This window comes from Leptopilina heterotoma, unplaced genomic scaffold (assembly GCF_015476425.1).
Source record: "Leptopilina heterotoma isolate Lh14 unplaced genomic scaffold, ASM1547642v1 Lhet_114, whole genome shotgun sequence".
NCBI lineage: Eukaryota > Metazoa > Arthropoda > Insecta > Hymenoptera > Figitidae > Leptopilina > Leptopilina heterotoma.
In genome coordinates this window covers 3389231-3412113 of record NW_025110833.1, presented here as the reverse complement: position 1 = coordinate 3412113, position 22883 = coordinate 3389231, and the positions used below count along the sequence as shown (strand labels likewise).

General features: G+C 26.4%; 2 long non-coding RNA genes across 2 annotated transcripts; one reads left to right on the top strand and one right to left on the bottom strand.

The window, feature by feature from the left end:
- The first annotated feature begins 2775 nt into the window (after positions 1 to 2775).
- Positions 2776 to 8474, top strand: LOC122506701. Its single transcript, XR_006302014.1, has 3 exons — positions 2776 to 2867; positions 3964 to 4291; positions 8354 to 8474. It is a non-coding gene; the product is annotated as an uncharacterized LOC122506701 (long non-coding RNA).
- LOC122506694 lies at positions 5830 to 22408 on the bottom strand. The gene is made up of 5 exons (XR_006302013.1): positions 20887 to 22408; positions 19877 to 19990; positions 11644 to 11724; positions 11006 to 11278; positions 5830 to 6028 (listed from the first exon to the last, which is right to left on the bottom strand). It is a non-coding gene; the product is annotated as an uncharacterized LOC122506694 (long non-coding RNA).
- Between the last annotated feature and the right edge of the window lie 475 nt (positions 22409 to 22883).

Genomic DNA, 22883 nt, shown 5'->3' with positions numbered 1-22883 from the left:
AGGTACCTTTCATGATTAAAAATAAGACTTTCTTTTTACTGTGTGTGTTCGTTTAATTGTATTAACTAGCTATTCTTAAAATAGTTGTCAACAATGTCTAAGTCTTTTGGCAAAACTCATGAAGTAAATCAAGAAAAAGTGTACTGTCCTGGCGGTAAAAAATCAAATACGATGGAAAAGAGCAAATTGTTTTTTACATCATAGTATATTAATCAACTAAAATCCGCTGTTATTTCATTATCATCTTTAAATTTGTTAAATTTAGTGATTGTTTTTTAATTAAAATGAAGAAAAACTTTTGTAAAAGACAAATAGAAAATAATATAATTAAAGTACATTTTTAAGCAATCTTATTAAAATAAGTCATTCATGTTTATTTATTTTCGAAAAATTTAGCTATTAGTAATTTTTTTAGTATTAGTCATTCACGTTTACTATTTATTAATTAAAAAATTAGTCAGTCATGTTTATTTATTTTATTAAGATTATTTAAAAATGTATTTCAATTATATTTTCTATTTGTCTTTTGCAAAATAGGTTTTCCTCATTTTAATTAGAAAACAATCACCAAATTTTACAAATTTGAAGATAAAAACGAAATAACAGCGAATTTTAGTTGATTATTATAGTATGGTATAGAAAACGATTATAGTAACTAAGAGTAGCTAGTTCATACAATATATGAACTATCTAACGAACACAATTCATAAAACTTTACACAGATTGATTTAAGAAACTGCTGCAATTTATATAAATATTCGAATATCTTTGAAGAATTAGCTGTTACGATTTTCGTCAAAGCTGCATTTTCATCAGGAAGGTTCGTAGAATCATAAAATCGTAACAAAAAGTTGCCACAATGAAAGTTGATAATATTCATCTTCCTGCACGGTGTGCAGAAAGAGCACAATAGCTTGAGTCAAATTCTTTCTACGGTTTATCATTTATTTTTTTTCTTATTTTTTTTTAATTGTAGAATATTGTAATTATCTGTAGAAACAAAAAAAAACGAGCAATTTTGTCGATTGAATCGGCAGCTTTAAGTTTTTCAAAACTTTAATTTTAGTGATTTGTACATAATGTTATAGGGATAAATTAATATAAAAATTATTTTTTAGTATATTATGAAAAAAAGCACGCAAAAGTCTAGAGCATAGCTTTAAAAAAAAGAACAATTACTATTATACACTTCTCATCTATATAAATATTATTTTGGTGCCGATTAAGAAATTTTTTTATTACTTTAAGAAATATTTTAAAGAAATTTAAAAAATTGAAATATTAATTCTTTAAAATATTTTATTTTAAAAAAAAATTTTTTTTAAATAATTTCTACAAAAATATTTTTAATTCAAAATTTTAAGCAAAAAAAATCAATTAAGAATTTTTTCTTTCAAGATTTTTGTTTTATATTCTATTGTTAATATAAATAATTTATTAAATTTATTAAATATTAAAATGGGATTAAAAAATTTTATATGAAATTTTATTTTGCTAGTCTTTGCACCTTCTTTTGCAATACGTTAATTAATATTAATAATAAATTGATAGTTGATATTAATTATGCGATAATGACATCCAGTGCCTTGTGCATTAAGCTCTATAATTGTATTATATATTTGACCACAGAATTTATGTAAATGTACCTACATATTTATTAATGTATTATTATCATACATTGTACTCACAGAAGAATAAAGTTATTAGGCAAATTAAAGGAATATTTATTGATAATTTATTATTAAGAATATTATTTTTATTAGTATTAATATTATTATTATTTATATAAATTTTTAAATTTTGCTAATTAATTGATAATTAAAAATATTAAGATAGAAAACGATGAAGTAAAAAGAATTGAAAGGAGAAAATAATAGTGAAATTTAAAATTAATCAAAACTAGAAAATTTATCAAATATTTAATAATTTTTTCTTTATTAGTTTCAGTTTTTTTTATTTAAATTTTTCTTGAAAATTATTAAAAATTTTCGAAATTATTGTCTTCAATATTTTCGAGAATATTTTGTAGACTTTTTTTTAATTATTAATTTATAAGGGGGAAAATAATCCTCTATTGTAAACAAAGAATTATTGACCGAGCCTGGGTATTGTTAAGTGAAATTGTTTTCTTTCTGTCCTTGTCTATCTTTTCGTCAACTGCAATAAATGTATAATATTGCAATTGAACCTTTTCCCCTTCTTTTCCTTCCTTCGTTGTTGTCTCTTCCTTCTACCTGCGTGAGTTTGTCTAGCATATTTAAATATTCCAGTGCCCTTTCTCGTAAAGAAATTAATGTTTAGTTTCACAGAAAATTTAAATTAATAATTAATAATAAGTACCAATGAATAAAATAAAATTGTAATTTTAGACAAAGAATAAATAGAATTTATTGAAAATTTTAATGATTTAGGAAAACAAAAAAAATAATACGCATAATTTTTTTCTTTTTTTTTAATGTAGGACATACTATTTTTTTGATATTTTCGAATTTTATTTTAAATATAAAATTTGAGTAGAAAATTACTAAAAATTTTGAAAATAAATAATTTCAATATTCAGTCGTCTTTTAAATTATTTGGAATTACAGTGAAAAGTTAATCCTCTAATGTAAACAAGATAACGACCCTTGGCCATTGTTAATAGAGGTTGTTTTCTTTCCGTCCTTGTCTATATTCTCTTTGAAGACAATAAAAGAACGAAATTGAAATTGAGCCCTTTCCCCTTCTTTTTTCCTTCTTGGAAAATTTCCCCCTTCTACCTTGATGAGTTTGCCACAGCGTCTCAGAATATTCAAGAACTCTCCAAACGGCAACAGGTTTTCAAAGTAGTATTTTCTTTTAATTTCCGATCATCTCTGGTGTAATGAGTAAGTAACAAAAAATATATCTTTTTTATTTAATAAATAACCATTTCTAATTATTAGATATTTGTAATTCAAATTATTAGAAAAAATACCAGTAATTGAAAATAGTAAATACAATTACAATAATTGTAGCAAATTATTTTAATTATTTTTTTTATTCAATGAGTTTTTTAATTCTTCCAATTGTGAATTATTTTATAAATTATTTTTTTTAATTTCATTGATATATAATATTTTAATAAACAATTTATTTATACAGAAGTTAAAAAAATAAAAATAAATTTTTTTTATATATAGTTTCTTTGCTTAACAATATTTATTATTAATTGTCAATTATTTATAAAATAAAGAAAACATAAAATATTCATAAAAAAAATTAATAATAATATATAATAAAAAACAAGTTGTAAATCCAGAAGTTCATTACATGAACATTTTGCTTCCTCTTTACGATCAGCAAAAAAAACTTGCTTCCTCGTAGAGGAAGCATTAATTCATTAATGAAAGCATTAATTTAAGCATTAATTTATTGTAATTAAAGAAGATAATGACCCTCGGCATTGTTAAAAAAATTGTTTTCTTTTCGTCCTTGTCTATCTTCACTTCTTCGTCAATAAAAGTAAGAAATAATAAATTCTCCTTTCTTTTTTTTCCTTCATTGACAATTTTTGTCTTCAAGTTGAATAAGTTGGCCATAGAATCACAGTTTGTTGGTCTCCTTTGGTGAAAGAAATAGTAAAAAAAAAATTCTTTTTATCAAATTAGTAAATTTATTTACTATAATTAATAAATTTTTTATTAATGTAAAAATTATAAATTACATTATAAAATATATTTTTATTTATAATTTTTTAATAATGAATTATTTTTGTGTTTCAATTTTTTTTGTTTTATTCATAATTGTTTTTAAATATTTTGTTTTAAATTAAATATTTATTTTTATTGTTTTATTTATTTTGTAATATTTGTATGTTTATATTTAATTAAATTTTATTTTAATTATTTCCATTATTTTAATAAATTTTATTAATTAATAATAATTATTTTTATATTTGTTTAAATATTTTCTTCTTTTGTAACCGACTTACCTTTTTTACAGAGATATTTTTGTTCAACAATCATCAGTAATAAATCCGAAGAAAAAGAAGACTCAACAATTCACCGAAGTGTTCCTCAAAAATGCTGGAAAATCTTCATACTGAATTTAGAGTTTAGCTTTAAATGTATTAGATTAGTTTTTGTCCGAGTGTGAAAAATATTTGTGTGTTGAAATTTATTTAGCTAGGTATTTTATAACAAATTGTATTAGCCAGGAAATTAGAAAAGTAAGTTAATAGTTTTAAAGATGAAAAATAATTTTAATTGCACACAAGAGGAGCAACGCCATCGTCAACTGTACAGCAACATTTTCTCACCGCTGATTTGGGGTAAGTCTTGTAAATTAACTTTCATTTACCTTTATTACAGCCTACATCCAGGAAAATGTTTCATTTTTCTGCTAACCAATTCGTTTTTTTAATTTCAATCTTAATTTTAAAAGATAAATTAATTTAAATATATTCCCATTGAAATTTTTTATGAAAAAAATAGTTTTCAGTAAAAGAAATTTTATCTACTAACTTTGTAAATATAAAATCACTAAATATATATAAATTTTTTGTAAACCAATAAAATGGAAATTAAATTACAATTAAAAGTAAATTTTAATTTTAATCTATTAAAAGAAAAATAATATTTCAGTAAATGCGTATTTTTATTTAATGAAACAGAATATCCTGGTGTAGGTTTTGGTTTGAATTGTAGTTAGTAAGGTACCAAGTACTGTGATTTTTTTAGAAGTATCTTTACAGTTTTTTAAAGACATAAAACATTTTATAAACTTAACCTTTTAACGCCCTCTCTAAATTTAGTAAAAAAAAAATTTTCTTAAAATTTTAATGTAATTGTAATAAAATTATTTAAATAAAAAAATTCTAAATTTAAAAATTTATAAGAAAAAATACTAAACCATGATAAATAAAACCAATAAAAAAATTTTAATTTCATTAATTAAAATTGTACTTATTACTTTTAATTGCAAGTATTTTTTATAGCTAAAATATCACAGTAATTGGTACAATTTGTTTATACAATACTTACTGTTACCCAACTGGTAGTAGCGCTTGCATCTGAGTATCAAGTCTAAATCCTTGTTTTCCATTGTTTTCGAATATAATTATTTTTCTTTATTATTTTACTTAATAATAATTAAAGATAGGAATTAAAGAAGTCAATAAAAAATGAATTGCTATTTTTTAATACAATATTCTATTTATCAATATATTAAATCATACAGTATTACATATTTTTTTATTCAAATTAAAATGTAAGCGCACGCAAGCCTACTATACTATATAAGGAGGAAATCTTTTAATCCCTGAAAATAAGTAACTTCAGGATGGTCGCAAAATTTGATTTACAAATTTTCGGACTAATTCCTCTTTTTTCTGGACTAACGAATTTTAGAATCATTTAAAATTTTGCATAACTGATTAACAATTTTATTTGTAACGGAAACATAAGATAAAGTCTAAACACAATAACTAAACATTCACTTAAGCACATTTTTTAAATTTGTAGTTTCTTTTCGATTAAATTTTTGTTTTCTGACTTTCGACTTTTAAGAATTTTTACAAATTCCCTAATTATTCTTTAACTGACATGACTTGTGGCTATCCTGAATTTGCTAATAAAACTCTCTGGCTAGATCCTGAATCCTCTTTACAGTTGCATTCATGTTAAAAAATTTTATTTTTATTTAATTACGACTAAATTTAACAGAGTATAAATTCAGTTTATTATAAATTAGTTAAATATAAAAATATAACTATAAATGTAAGTGTCAATATCTGACTCGGGGTGATCGAGATAAACTATATAATTAGATTTCTGCCAGTTGAAAGTTTCAATTAATACTACATATAAATTAGTTTATTACATTTCATTTATTATTTAACAGTTTATTATCTTTTTATGAAAGATTGTACAAAAGAATATTCGGTTCTAAGTTATAAATTTTTAATACAAAAAAGAGAAAATCGTCATTATAGTAGTTAAAAATCCTCCAGTTAGATGATGAATCGATTTTCAGTTTTCTCCTCCTTCTAGTTTTGAATCTTATTATCCTGAAACAAAAAAAGATTATTGAATCTCTTGGGTAACAGTAATAGTAATAACTACTACTATATTAATTGTAATAGAGTATATTTTTTGTAGTGTAAATAGAGTCACTTTAGATCACAGGGAAAAAAGCGTCTCTTCTCTTCATGGATGTGGTGGAGTTGGAGACAACTTATCCAGGGGAGAAGAGAAGCTTTTAAAAAGGAGTTCAACTCTTCTTTTTTTTCCTAAGGAAATAAGTCAAAGACTTCTTAAGAAATCTTAGACTTCTCTCCCTAGGGGAAAAAAGTCTTTTGCAGGGCTTTGTCGACTACCCTACTTGGGAGTAAAGTGAAGTCGGCATCTCAGTTTCTTGTAGGGAAAACGCACTTCCGCTTATTCTCTGAGAAGTAGGACAATTTCTCCCACCAGCAGCAGAAATTGTTTTCCTCCTGGCGAAAAAGATGAAGTGATCGTGTCTTTCCCTGGAGGGAACCGACTTGTTTTTTTCTACATTCTATGTATCAATTTATCATTTTATTTCCATTTAATTTCCTTATGAAAACGCACTTCACTTATTTTCTTAAGAGTAGAACAATTTCTTCCAGCAGTGGCAGGAATTGTTTTGCGCCGGGAAAATAAGAGGAAGTGATCATCTTATTTCTTTCTCTGTGTATTTTCACTTCAGTCTCCTCTAGGGAAAACGCATTTTGCTTATTCTCTGGAGAATAGGACAGTTTTTCCCACTAGTGGTAGAAATTGACTTATTCCTGGCGAATAAGGCAAAGTGTCGTCTTCTTTCCCTGGAGGACCGACTAGATTTTCCATCTTAGTCGTTCACTGTATCTTTGGTAAACGGCTGGGTTAACTGTTTCTCTCAACTATCTCTTTTCTTCTATCTTCTTTTTTACATTTCTTCTTATTTTTTCTGTCTTTTAAGTCTCCCCTAGGGAAAACGCACTTTACTTATTCTCTGGGCAGTGGGGCAATATCTACATTAGTAGAAATTGCTTCACTCCTGGCGAATAAGGCAAAGTGTCGTCTTCTTTCCCTGGGGGACCGACTTCTCTATCTACCTAGTAGAGCTGATGTCACCTCTCCTTTGGAGGGACTCAGTCTCCCCTAGGGAAAACGCGCTTCTCTTACTCTCTAGGGAGTAGAGGGAAACTTCTTCTCCCGAAGTAGAAGTTTCTCTTTGGGAGTAAAATGAAGTGTCGTATCTTTCCCTGTGGGACCGGCTAGTCTCTGTTGACCAATGGAGAGCAGACATCACTTCTCCCTCCCTTCCTTTTTGGTGGAAAAGACTTGCAACAAGTCTTCTTTCCGAAGAAAGTCTTTCCACCAACTCAGTCCTTCACAGACTCCCTAGTGAAGGACTTGAGAATTACCTCCTCACCCTTACCTTTCCTAGGGGAGAGTGTGACGACTTTCTCTCCCCACCTGGGAAACGAAGTCGTCCTCAAGGAGAGAAGTTGTCGACTTCACTCTCCTTGAGTAGGAAGAGAGAAAAGTCAGAAGTCGTCCTCAGAAAGGGGATGGCGACTTTCTCAATTCCAGAAGAAGTCGAACGGGTAAGAAGGTTACTGTGAATACCGAGCTCTAGAGTTGGGAAAAAAATTGACGTACACCCCCCCTCTTTTTCTTTCTCAAGGAGAGTTGTGGTGCTCCTCTCCTTGACTTCGACTTCTACTGAGAAGTGGAAAGTCTCCATTTCCAACTTCCCTAATCGAGGAGATCGAAGTCGGAAACTCTCTCCTCGAGGACGACTTTGATTTCTCCAAAGTGGGAGATTTATCCCAAGTGGAAGAGAAAGTCGTCAAACTCTCCCACTTGGGAAACGACTTCTTTTTCTCCCTAGGGAGAGAGAGAAGTCGCCAACTTCCTCTTTTCCTATCCCCTCCATTTCCTACAACTCCTTCCACCAACAGAGAACTAACTCTCCATTGTAAGAGTAGGAAATGGAGGGGATAGAAAAATCGGAAAGAGTAGAAAAAAGGAGGGGAGGTTTAGGAACTAAGGTTGGAAAGTGTTGGAGGAAAATTCGATTATTTAAATCAATCAGAAGTATTTTTAGCCATAATAATACAGCATCAATTTCAATTACTTTCAATCGAAATCAATTATGTATAATTATGACTGTTGTTCCTTCTAACTGATTCAAATTTAGAAATAAATATCATAAGGAATGAAGAGGAATTGAAGTTTCTTACTGGAAGACATTTTCAATTCTCCTTCTTCCTTAATTTTTCTCAACAAAAATAAAAGTGCGTAAACTTTATGCGTGCCGTTCAATTAACAATAAAATTCTCTACCTGTTAATTATTAAACTTCGTCTATTTTCTGTTTTCTAGATGGTTCAAGTCTGATGCTACCTTTGGATCGACAACAGTTATTTTGCGTTAATTTAAGAAGAAAGAAGAATTACAAGAAAATGTACTTTTTTAAGAAGTAAAATAAAAGTTTTTTCTAAAATAAATTTTTTTGATTTTTAAGAATTTTACTAACAAATAAAACCTTTTTCCCTTTATATGTATAATTTTGCAAATTTTTTTCTTTGTTTTAAAAAATAGTAAATCATAAATAAATAATAGTACATTATGTAACAAGGGAGGTAAGTCCGAGTTTATGTGCCGAGGTTACCTCCCACACGCAGAGAGAAATTTTATTTAAACCAAATATATTTTATTTGAGTTAAATAAACTTATATTTCTCTCAGAACCAACTAAACTTTTTATTTGTTTCAAATAAAAATTTTATTCTACGTAAATAAAATATATTTGAGCTAAATAAAATGTTATTTAAACCAAATAAAATTTATTTGAAGCAAATAAAAAGTCTAGTTGGTTCTGAGCCAAATATATCTTTTCTCTGGATACATGTTGCATACTTTAGTTTATGCAACAAAGGCTTATTATGGTCACTATAGGCTACCTGTGCCGGTGTTTGCTAAGTTCTCCCATGTAACCCACTGGTCAATACTATTATTACCCTAGAGTCATAATGGGTACTTTATTGACCTGCGAGCGGTCAATAAAGGTCCAGGTAGATAAAGTGAAAATAATACGCCTAAGTTGCATAAAAGTTATTTTTACGTTTTCTAAATTTCTTTTCAATATAAACTTAACAAGTAAATAAATTGTTTTTAACTTTAAACAAACAAAAATTATAGAATATTAGAAAAACTAATTAAGTGAAGTAAAGAAAGAAAATAAAAAGTTTAAATAGGAAAACAAAATAGAAAAATAAATTATTAAAAAGAAATATTTAACATTTAAATTTAAAGAAATTAATAAATTCCATAAAGGTAAGTGTTGTACACGGACAAAATTTATTCTTGAAATTTTACTAAATTTAAATTCGATAAAACATTTATTATTGTACAGAATAATGTTTGAATTTATATTTAATATAATAAAACAGTAATTTATTAAAATTCCTCTTCTCTAATTTTTATGTTAAATTTTAAAAATATACGTATTTTGAATAAATTTGAAAGTTTGAAATTACTAAATTAATTATTAGAAATCTTCGTGAAATATTAAATAATTACGTTTACGCCATTATATCCCAACTTTTATATTGAAAAATTCTATAAAATATAAGGAACAAATTTTCTCCGTGTACAAATAAATATAAATTTCAAAACTAGAAAATAAAGTAAAAAAGAAAAAACAAGTAAGAAAATAAAAAATGTGATTTAAAAGTTAATACACAATTAAAAAATGAATAACTTAAAAAAAATTAAGGAAAAAAATTAAAGGAAGAAATGAATAAAAAATTTAATTAAGAAAATGGAATTATTTAAATTAATTACTAAAATTTAACAATAGAATATTTGAACTTAAAAATTTGCAAAATTAGTCAAATATAACTTACGAGAAGGTTTAGTACTATTTTTTTGCAATTTCTGGAAATCTTTTTTTTTGGCACAACAAAAGTACGCACTAATTTTTTTGTCAATAAAAATATATAATCTACTATGGATTTTTAATGTTTCTAAAAATTGAGAAAATGATATTTCAATTTATTTTAAAACTTCAGAATATTCAATTTTTATAATTATTTCTACATTTTTAAATTCGACTATATTAAATGTTTTAAACTTATAGATTAACTTTCGTTTCAATAGACGTTTAATTAATTGAAATAAAGGCTTACCCAAAGTTTAAATTCAACAGGGTCTAACGGTCAGTAAAGTCAATGAAGTCAGGGAAAAGTCATAGCAATGTCATAGAAATGTCAGAGAATTTCATTGAAAGATAGAGAAATTTCTAAAAATTTATATTTTTATTTATACAAAAATTAAAATCTTTTGTGAATAAAAATTTTTTTTTAATCTTACAAAAGTTAGAGGATTTATATTATCGTTTGTTTCTATCATGTGATAATTATTTATTGTTAAATATGTCAGTTACCATATTTTTGTCCAAAGAAAGAAGAAATAAAATTAGTTAAAAGGCGGGTAATCTTTTGTCAATCGTTGTTAGACAACCTGTTTAAATTAAATTAAAAAACAGAAAGTATATTTTGAAATTATAAATCAAATGAAATTATTAATGTAATTTATAATTTTATAACTTTAAATCGAAAATTTCTCAATTTTTAAAAGCATGTATCATTAGAGCACAATAAATACTAACTACTGTTTAAAACTAAAACCTACACCCAGCTGTTGTTTTATTAAAAGCAGATTGTTTAAGTATTGTTATTTATAAAATTATATGTCGAATTTTTTTCATTCAAGATAATAGGTTTCATTTGATTCAAAATTTAGAGAGAGAAATAAAGTAATATGTTGTTAAAAAAGAAATTTTTTATTGAATAAAATTTTTCCTTTGAAAATCTTTTTTGGTGAGAAATATAAATACAATTTTATTTAAATTAATTTAAAATAATTTTCTTTAAGTAAAGAATAACGTTAATAGATTTTTTTTTAATTAAATAAAACAATTTCCTGGGTGTAGGATAAGATAAAGAATAATAAAATATTATTTTTGACTTACCCCTTAATGTTGAGATAAAGTTGACGCCGGATGATGAATCTTCTTGAAGAATAAATTTTGTTTTCTGCTTAAAACTACTTACATACTTTGATAATTTCCTAGCTAATACATTTGCATTTTTTTAGTTTCAAAATCCCTAGCTAAGTAATAATATTTCCTAATACAATAAAAGCTAAATACTTCACGAGATATCGAAGATTTTTAAAACATTTTTCAATCACGCGACGGTATCTTCTTTTGACTCTTGTTTCGTTGTCGACTTCTCTTCGATGACTGCAAAAAAAATATTTCTCTGAAAAAAAATTTAAGTCGTAGAAAAAAGTACACAAGTTAAAATTAATTCCTACGTTTAAAATTTTTTTAATTACTGCTACAAAATATTATTTATTTAATCAAACTACACGTTTGATTCAAGGAAGCAATGAATAATTAATTAAATTAAAACATATTAATAAAAAAACCAAATAAATTGTAGCACCAAATTATTATAAATCTAATTAATATTATAAGTTATCAATAAATAAAATTCTGTTAATTTTAATTAATTTTTCTATTATTCACGTATTAAATTACACTATTTATTAATTTAAATTACTATTTTTTCAATGCTTAAAAAAACTAATAGTTTTGGTACTTACTCATTATAAAGAATGACCAGAGCATTTAATATGAATTCCTTTCTTCAAAAATGTGTCCAAGTTTTAAGACTCTTGCATATCCTATTTGACAGATAAAATTTTATATTGTTTTATTTTTTAAGCCCTTATTTCACTTAAAACTATTAAAAATATTGAATAACAGTTAATTCTATGGAGAAATAAAATTTATTGTTCAACTGGTTACTCCACTAAAGATGGTCAAGGGAACTGTGATATGTACTATGGGAAACTTACTCTGATAAAAGGCGAAAATCATTTACCATGAAGACAAAAATTTGGAAAAGGCTCAATTTTAATTTCTTATTTTTATTGTCGTTGAGAAAAAAAAGGGGGGATGGAAAGAAAATATCAAATTCCCTACAATGCCGAGAATCATTAAACTTCTTGTTTACAAGAAGGGATTAACTTTTCCCTCTAAATCTGAATTAATGAAAAGTCCACTAAATATTCAAATATTTAATGATTTTCAAAATTTTAAGAAAAAATTAGAAATAGCCAATAGAAAAATTTAACTTGAAATTTTAATTAATAATTATACTCATTTATATTTTTGATGATTAATTAAAAATAATGATACTTAAAAATTTTACTTTTTTTATTTTAAATTTTCTAAGTTTTGAGTTCTATAATTATTTCACTTTTATTTTTAAGAATTTTTTTCCGAAATAAACATTTATTTATTACGAAATATTACTTTTCTTAATAACATTGAAATTTAATTTTCTTTTTAAACAAAGAAATTTCCAAACAAATTCTCTAACAATGCTAAAGGTAAATTAAATTTCATTTTTTTAATTTTACTATTCCCTGTAATTCTGAGATTTTGAGAAGACTACAATTTACAAAATTTTCAATAATTTTCTAAAACAACATTAAAAAAAAAATTAGAAGTTATCAAGAAAAAATAAAATTTTACATCATATTTAAGTTTATAATTTTACTTACTTCTATTTTATAATTAATAATTTATTAATTAATAATAATCATACTTATAATTGTCATGGCAACGTACAGCAGCGGACAATAATAATTGAAAAATTACAAATATTATAAAAATGTCTAATTTTAGGTAAATCTTTTAAATGAAAAAATGTCTTAACTTCTTTTCATAACTCTAAATATGAAAAAAATTATAACCAGTAATTACTGCTTAAAATAAGGTACAGCAGTGGACATTAATATTTTCAAAAAGAGAAAATTTAAGGAAAATGTCTAATTTAAGGCGAATCTATTGGATGGAGGAATTCCTTAATTTTTTGGCAAACTCAGAAAACCTTTCCGAGTATGAAAAAAATTATAAGCAGTAATTATTGCTTAAAGTAAGGTACAGCAGTGGACATTAATATTTTAAAAATAGAAAATGTTTAATTTAAGGCAAATCTATTGGATGGAAAAAGTCCTTAATTTTTGGGCAAACTCAGAAAACCTTTCCGAGTATGAAAAAAATTGTAATCAGTAATTGCTGCTTGAAATAATGTACAGCAGTGGACATTAATATTTTAAAAATAGAAAATGTTGAATTTAAGGCAAATCTATTGGATGGAAAAAGTCCTTAAATTTTTTGCATACTCAGAAAACATTTCTGAGTATGAAAAAATTTATAAGCAGTAATTGCTTCATAAAGTAAGGTACAGCAGTGGACATTAATATTTTAAAAATAGAAAATGTTTAATTTAATGCAAATCTATTGGATGGAAAAAGTCCTTAATTTTTTGGCAAACTCAGAAAACCTTTCCGAGTATAAAAAAAATTGCAAGCAGTAATTACTGCTTAAAGTAAGGTACAGCAGTAGCCATTAATAGTTAAAAAATAGAAAATTTATAGAAAATGTCTAATTTAAGGCGAATCTATTGGATGGAAGAATTTCTTAATTTTTTGGCAAACTCAGAAAACATTTCTGACTATGAGAAAAATTATAAGCAGTAATTACTGCTTGAAATAATGTACAGCAGTAGACATTAATATTTTAAAAATAGAAAATGTTTAATTTAATGCAAATCTATTGGATGGAAAAAGTCCTTAATTTTTTGCATACTCAGAAAACCTTTCCGAGTATAAAAAAAATTATATGCAGTAATTGCTCCTTAAACTAAGGTATAGCAGTGGACATTAATATTTTAAAAATAGAAAATGTTTAATTTAAGGCAAAGCTATTGGATGGAAAAAGTCCTTAAATTTTTTGCATACTCAGAAGATATTCCTGAGTGTGAAAAAATTATTACCAGTAATTACTGCTAAAAATAAGGTACAGCAGTGGACATTAATATTTTAAAAATAGAAAATTTGTGGAAAATGTCTAATTTAAAGCGAATCTATTGGATGGAAGAATTCCTCAATTTTTGGCAAACTCAGAAAACCTTTCCGAGTATAAAAAAAATTGCAAGCAGTAATTACTGCTTAAAGTAAGGTACAGCAGTAGCCATTAATAGTTAAAAAATAGAAAATTTATAGAAAATGTCTAATTTAAGGCGAATCTATTGGAAAGAAGAATTTCTTAATTTTTTGGCAAACTCAGAAAACATTTCTGAGTACGAAAAAATTTATAAGCAGTAATTACTGCTTAAAATAAGGTACAGCAGTGGACATTAATATTTTAAAAATAGAAAATGTTTAATTTAAGGCAAATCTATTAGATGGAAAAAGTCCTTAATTTTTGGGCAAACTCAGAAAACCTTTCCGAGTACGAAAAAAATTGCAAGCAGTAATTACTGCTTAAAGTAAAGTACAGCAGTAGCCATTAATAGTTAAAAAATAGAAAATTTATAGAAAATGTCTAATTTAAGGCGAATCTATTGGATGGAAGAATTTCTTAATTTTTTGGCAAACTCAGAAAACATTTCTGAGTATGAAAAAAATTATATGTAGTAATTGCTCCTTAAACTAAGGTACAGCAGTGGACATTAATATTTTAAAAATAGAAAATGTTTAATTTAAGGCAAAGCTATGGGATGGAAAAAGTCATTAATTTTTTGCATACTCAGAAGACATTCCTGAGTGTGAAAAAAATTATTACCAGTAATTACTGCTAAAAATAAGGTACAGCAGTGGACATTAATTATCTAAATACAGAAAATTTGTGGAAAATGTCTAATTTAAAGCGAATCTATTGGTTGGAAGAATTCCTCAATTTTTGGCAAACTCAGAAAACCTTTCCGAGTATGAAAAAAATTGCAAGCAGTAATTGCTGCTTAAAGTAAGGTACAGCAGTGGACATTAATATTTTAAAAATAGAAAATGTTTAATTTAAGGCAAAACTATTGGATGGAAGAATTCCTCAATTTTTGGCAAACTCAGAAAACCTTTCCGAGTATGAAAAAAATTGCAAGCAGTAATTACTGCTTAAAGTAAGGTACAGCAGTGGACATTAATAATTAAAATACAGAAAATTTATGGAAAATGTCTAATTTAAAGCGAATCTATTGAATGGAAAAAGTCCTTAATTTTTTTTGCATACTCAAGAAACATTTCCGAATACAAAAAAAATTATAAGCAGTAATTGCTGCTTAAAGTAAGGTACAGCAGTGGCCACTAATAGTTTAAAAATGGAAAATTTATTGAAAATGTCTAGTTTAAGGCGAATCTATTGAATGGAAGAATTCCTTAATTTTTTTGGCAAACTCAGAAAACATTTCTGAGTACGAAAAAATTTATAAGCAGTAATTACTGCTTAAAATAAGGTACAGCAGTGGACATTAATATTTTAAAAATAGAAAATGTTTAATTTAAGGCAAATCTATTGGATGGAAGAATTCCTCAATTTTTGGCAAACTCAGAAAACCTTTTCGAGTATGAAAAAAATTGCAAGCAGTAATTGCTGCTTAAAGTAAGGTACAGCAGTGGACATTAATATTTTAAAAATAGAAAATGTTTAATTTAAGGCAAAACTATTGGATGGAAGAATTCCTCAATTTTTGGCAAACTCAGAAAACCTTTCCGAGTATGAAAAAAATTGCAAGCAGTAATTGCTGCTTAAAGTAAGGTACAGCAGTGGACATTAATATTTTAAAAATAGAAAATGTTTAATTTAAGGCAAAACTATTGGATGGAAGAATTCCTTAATTTTTGGCAAACTCAGCAAAACCTTTCCGAGTATGAAAAAAATTGCAAGCAGTAATTACTGCTTAAAGTAAGGTACAGCAGTGGCTATTAATAGTTTAAAAATGGAAAATTTATAGAAAATGTTTAATTTAAGGCAAGTCTATTGGATGGAAAAAGTCCTTAATTTTTTTGCATACTCAGAAAACCTTTCCGAGTATGAAAAAAATTATATGCAGTAATTGCTGCTTAAAGTAAGGTACAGCAGTGGACATTAATATTTCAAAAATAGAAAATGTTTAATTTAAGGCAACTCTATTGGATGGAAAAAGTCCTTAATTTTTTGGCAAACTCAGAAAACATTTCTGAGTATGAAAAAATTTATCAGCAGTAATTATTGCTTAAAATAAGGTACAGCAGTGGACATTAATATTTTAAAAATAGAAAGTTTATAGAAAATGTCTAATTTAAGGCGAATCTATTGGATGGAAGAATTTCTTAATTTTTGGCAAACTCAGAAAACATTTCTGACTATGAAAAAAATTATAAGCAGTAATTACTGCTTGAAATAATGTACAGCAGTGGACATTAATATTTTAAAAATAGAAAATGTTTAATTTAAGGCAAAACTATTGGATGGAAAAAGTCCTTAATTTTTTTGCAAACTCAGAAAACCTTTCCGAGTATGAAAAAAATTGTAAGCAGTAATTTCTGCTTAAAGTAAGGTACAGCAGTGGCCATTAATAGTTTAAAAATGGAAAATTGATAGAAAATGTCTAATTTAAGGCGAATGTATTGAATGGAAGAATTCCTTAATTTTTTGGCAAACTCAGAAAACATATCTGAGTATGAAAAAAATTGTAAGCAGTAATTTCTGCTTAAAGTAAGGTACAGCAGTGACCATTAATAGTTTAAAAATGGAAAATTGATAGAAAATGTCTAATTTAAGGCGAATCTATTGAATGGAAGAATTCCTTAATTTTTTGGCAAACTCAGAAAACATTTTTAAGTACGAAAAAATTTATAAGCAGTAATTACTGCTTAAAATAAGGTACAGCAGTGGACATTAATATTTTAAAAATAGAAAATGTTTAATTTAAGGCAAAACTATTGGATGGAAAAAGTCCTTAATTTTTTTGCAAACTCAGAAAACCTTTCCGAGTATGAAAAAAATTGTAAGCAGTAATTTCTGCTTAAAGTAAGGTACAGCAGTGGCCATTAATAGTTTAAAAATGGAAAATTGATAGAAAATGTCTAATTTAAGGCGAATGTATTGAATGGAAGAATTCCTTAATTTTTTGGCAAACTCAGAAAACATATCTGAGTATGAAAAAAATTATAAGCAGTAATTAGTGCTTGAAATAATTCACAGCAGTGGACTTTAATATTTTAAAAATAGAAAATGTTTAATTTAAGGCAAATCTATTGGATGGAAAAAGTCCTTAATTTTTTTGCGTACTCAGAAGACATTCCTGAGTGTGAAAAAAATTATTACCAGTAATTACTGCTAAAAATAAGGTACAGCAGTGGACATTAATAATTAAAATACAGAAAATTTATGGAAAATGTCTAATTTAAAGCGAATCTATTGAATGGAAAAAGTACTTAATTTTTTTTGCATACTCAAGAAACATTTCCGAATACAAAAAAAATTATAAGCAGTAATTGCTGCTTAAAGTAAGGTACAGCAGTGGCCATTAATAGTTTAAAAATGGAAAATTTATTGAAATGTCTAATTTAAGGCGAATCTATTGAATGGAAGAATTCCTTAAGTTTTTTGGCAAACTCAGAAAACATTTCTGAGTACGAAAAAATTTATAAGCAGTAATTACTGCTTAAAATAAGGTACAGCAGTGGACATTAATATTTTAAAAATAGAAAATGTTTAATTTAAGGCAAATCTATTGGATGGAAAAAGTCCTTAAAATTTTTGCATACTCAGAAGACATTCCTGAGTGTGAAAAAAATTTTTACCAGTAATTCCTGCTAAAAATAAGGTACAGCAGTGGACATTAATAATTTAAATACAGAAAATTTATGGAAAATGTCTAATTTAAATCGAATCTACTGGATGGAAAAAATCCTCAATTTTTTTGCATACTTAGAAAACCTTTCCGAGTATAAAAAAATTATAAGCAGTAATTGCTGCTTAAAGTAAGGTACAACAGTGGACATTAATATTTTAAAAATAGAAAATGTTTAATTTAAGGCAAATCTATTAGATGGAAAAAGTCCTTAATTTTTTTTCAAACTCAGAAAACATTTCTGAGTATGAAAAAATTTATAAGCAGTAATTACTGCTAAAAATAAGGTACAGCAATGGACATTAATATTTTAAAAATAGATAATTTATAGAAAATGTCTAATTGAAGGCGAATCTATTGGATTGGAAAAGTCCTTAATTTTTTTGCATACTCAGAATACATTTCAGAAAAAAGTCTAATTTACAAGAAAAATGTTGGTAGGAAACATTCTTAAATTTTTTTATTACTCAGTATATATTTCTGAGTAAGAAAAAAATTATAATCTGTAATTACTGTTTGTAAGAACGTATAGCAGTGGAAATTAATTAAATTAAAATGGAAATTTGAGAAAAAAGTATTTTAAAACAAATCTATTTTAAAACTCTGGAACTTTTTACAAACTCAGTATATATTTTTTTAAGTATTAAAAAAATTATAAACAGTAATTACTGTTTGTAAGAACTTACAGCAATGGACATTAATGGCTGGAAAATTAGTATTTTTGGAAGAAAGTTTTATTTAAAATACATCGAGAGGGTGGAAAAATTTCTTAATTTTTTTTATGAACTTTGTTAGGTAGGAGAGAGTCTCCAGTTGTGAGACGGGTTTTATTTTTGACCCGTAAATTGTAAACGGGTAAACGAAATTGTTAATAAAATACACCTTTCGAAAGGTAACAGAAATACGCAACTTTTATTAAAAGAAAGTATAGTGTTTCGATGAACTCAAAAAATTTTACGATACATTTTCCGAGCACATCGCTTTTGTTAACAAAAAAAATGTCTCCAGTTGTGAGACGCTCATTAAAAATTGCTAAAATTTAATAAATTTGACATAAAACGTTATGTTTAGTAGAAATAATTAAATATATTAATAATATATATTATTATATACTAAATAATAATATTTATTCGCAAAATATGACTATCAAATAAACACAATTTAATAGCTTCAACAAGAGCATTAAAATTGATTTCTTCTGAATCAATTGACTTTTTTCCACTTGACATGCCCAAAAATACAAGAAAAAAAAGTCAAAACAACATTTAAATAGTATGCCTGCAAAGTCGTATTTTTTATGCTGCCCAGGTGGGTGTTGACACCGTCTCACAACTGGTGACATGCTGTGTCTCACACCCAGAAATTGTCGCTATTTTGAAAAAGGAAAATTAAATTATTTTCAACCGTAGATTGGAACAATGCAATATTGCATCACAAAATATAAGGAAAACACTAAAAGAAAATGCATTACATTTACCTTTTCCAATTAATTAACTTTGAAAAAAAGTACTTTGCATTTATTGAAAAAACGCTTTTTAGTCGATTATCACACACAGTGTTGGTATTTAACAAAAACAGTTTATATATCCGCTTCAGCGTACACGAAAAAGTTGGCTCATATAAAAAGAAATGTTTTTATATAAACCAATCGGCTTTTTAATATTGCATGTTAAAAAAAATTGACTGTCTCACAACTGGAGGTGTCTCACAACTGGAGACTCTCCCCTAATGTTTTTGAGTATGAAAAAAAATAAAAATAGTAATTATTGTTTATATTAATGTACAGTAGTTGACAATAAAATTGCAAATTAATATTTTCGATAAAAGTTTAATTTAAAAAAAATCTGCGTGATAGAACTATTTTGTAATGTTTTTATTTTTTTAAGAGGAATAATGCGCTATTTTTTAGTAAAAGATTAAAAATGTAAGACTTTCTTTTAACTATCTGAGATATTTGAAAAAACAGTATGTTTTTGCCTTAAAAAATAGAAAGAATATTCTATGCTGTTTTTTTAAAATTATTTTTGCATTTCAATCTTTACCAAATTTAAAGTTTTCGTTTTATTAAAAAAAATTTTTATTTTGAAATTTTACTTCTTAATTTTTTTTATTTTTAAATGTAAAAATAAAATATTGGTATATCTTTGACTTACTTTGGTGAACTCAGCTTTTGAAGATTTCCGGTCAATGTCGAGTCATGCTTCGGTATTTTATTGAGTCCTTACTCTGTCGACTTCTTATTAAAGACTGCTAAATAAAATACGTTTCTGAAAATAAAATTTTAGTTTATCAGACGTGAATTCAAAAAAATAATACTATTATTGAATTTTCTTTTTTTTAACACACGCTATGGAAAATTTAGGTAGAAGGCGAAAACTATCCATAAGAAAATAAAAGGAGAAAGAGCTCAATTTTAATTTTGTACTTTTATTGCCGTTAAAGTAAGGGTAGACAAGGACGAAAAGAAAATAGTTTCTCTTAACATTGCCAAGGGTCACTATTTTTCTTGTTTACAATAGGGGATTAACTTCCCTTTCTATTTGAAAGACAACAAAATATTGAAATTAATCATTTTCAAAATTTTCTTTAATTTTTCTCTTAATGAGGCAATATAAAAAATTCAAACTAACTTAACAAAAAATAAATAAAATTTTATTACATACATCTCATTCTTTAGAGAAAAGGTGAAAGAGGTAACTTTTTTTAAGATGATAGAGTTGATTTTCTCTTTTGGTAAAACAGAAAAAATAAAAAACTTTTGTGGAAAATTTGAAAAAGATTTCGTACAACTCAGGCGTATTATGGTTACTTTATCTACCTGTACAGGCGCGTACTAAGTTCCCCCTTATAACCCAGCAGTCAATAAAGTACCCTTTATCTCCCTAGGGCAATAATGGTTACTTTATTGACCAGCTGGGTCATATGGGAGAACTTAGCATGCACCGTTACAGGTAGCATAGAGTAACCATAATACGCCTTTGTTGTATAAAGCAAAGTATGGGACAAGGGAGGTAACCTCGTTTATAACCTCGCACAATATTGAAAAACTCGGACTTACCTCCCTTGTTGCATAATGTTGTTAATGCATAATGTTGCATAATGTATATTAGAGAGCAAGGGAATATAATTTTCCGAATGTAGGAAGTAATAATAATTGACTTACATCATTTTTGGTGAAATTGTGATGCGACAAAGTTCATAATAATAGGTGTCCAAGTATCTTTTCACATTGCATGTTGACGCCTTGCTGATTGTTTGTTTCTCCTTCGACCTCTCATTAACGACTGTGAAATATGTCAACACTTGATGATAGATGCGTAACGTCCCTGCAAAAGAAAATTTTTTGTTGATTAGAAAAAGAGGGAAAAGTATGAATGACCTTTTTTTAGGGGAAAAAATTTAGGAATTAAAAATTTTTAATTCAAGAAATAAATTCTTGAAATTTACTATTTTGGTAAACAATTTAGTATAGTAAGTTACTAATATAAAAAAATTATTTACTTTTTTTTTTAAAAAGAAACAAGAGAAACGAAACTTTACACATAATGTTGAGTAAATATCTATTTGTAAGTAAGTAGTAGTATTTGTAAGTCCTATTTGTAAGTATATATATTTGCGAGTATGAAGGAGTTTACACCGTAAGCCTTAAATATAAGCCTCCGCGAGCATAAACGGATATGCCTCCATGAGGATATACTTGCGTCTGCGCAAAGTGTTTGCCTGCAGCTGTGTTGTGAAAGAGTTTGCCTTGACCACGTGTTCGCGCAGGCGCAAATATATGCTCCTGGAGGTATATCCGTTTATGCGCGCGGAGGCTTATATTTAAGGCTTACGGTGTAAACTCCTTCTAAATCAGAACTTATGCTAGCAAGCAACAAACACATGCTGTTGATTTAGGGCATTTAGACGGCGTAGCACAGTGAAACTAGACTAATGCCGACATTATTGTTATCATTATACAACTTCTGAAATATGAAATCTTGCTTTCCTGTGCTTAAAACGAAGATGAAGACGAGGAACTTGATATTCAGGGCACAGAGAGCTTGTTTCTCAGTGATAAACACCCGCGTGTAATTCAGAAACGAGATTCGACTCACGGCAGCTAGCAATAGTTGCAGTAGTAGCAGCAAACAACTCATTCGTTTAAAATAAATAATGATATTTCACCCTCACTACATAGTCACAATCAAATATATATGTGCATTCACACGCTATAAATATCAATCAATTTTTTTAATTATACTCTTCGTAATTTATTCTACAAACAAACATTTTTTTCAAATTAATTATGTAGGTACAATTTTGAATTAATTTTTCATTGAGTCATTAAGATTTTCTGGCTATTTTAAAATTTAATCAAAATTATTTAATTTCTATTATATATTATAAATAGTTTAATTATAATGCTCTGACACGCAATAATAATAAACAAAAATTTGAGTTGAGAAATAATTAACTAAGTGATTATTTAATTTAGATAACCAGCAACAATTTGCGCGCGGCTGACTTCTCACTCACTTTTTTAAAATAAAATTGGCAATTTTAAAAATAATAGAACAGAAAATTTTAAATTCAATTTTTTTATAAAAATAAAATATTAATTGGAATATATAGTTTTAATATTATTATATATTGCGACATTAGGAATTCAGGAACACGGTAAATCGTTAGGTATTAAAATAACACCAAAAAGGATTAAAATAATCCAATTTAGTGTTATTTTAATCCATTTTGGTGTTATTTTAACACCTAACGATTTACCGTGAAAGAGTCATAAAAAGTAACCACAGCTGATAATCAGCAGAAGAGGAAAAATTATTTTTTGAGCGAACTTTATCTTCTGTTTACTATCAATTGTTAGTTATAAAATTTTTTACTGGTACCAAACTATTGCTAGAAGAATTCCAATTAAGATCTGGGTCGTCAAAATTAATTTAATTCACAATTTATAAAATTAACCATAGCCGATAATCAGCAGAAGATGAAAAATTATATTTTGATCGAACTTTATCTTCTGTTTACTAACAATTGTTAGTCACAAAATTTTTTACAGGTCCCAAACTTGCTGGAACAATTCTAATTAATATCTGGGTCATAAAAATTCTTTGAGGTAGAAAATGTGCACAATTTTTTTGTCAATTCCTGAAATGTCCCTAAGTG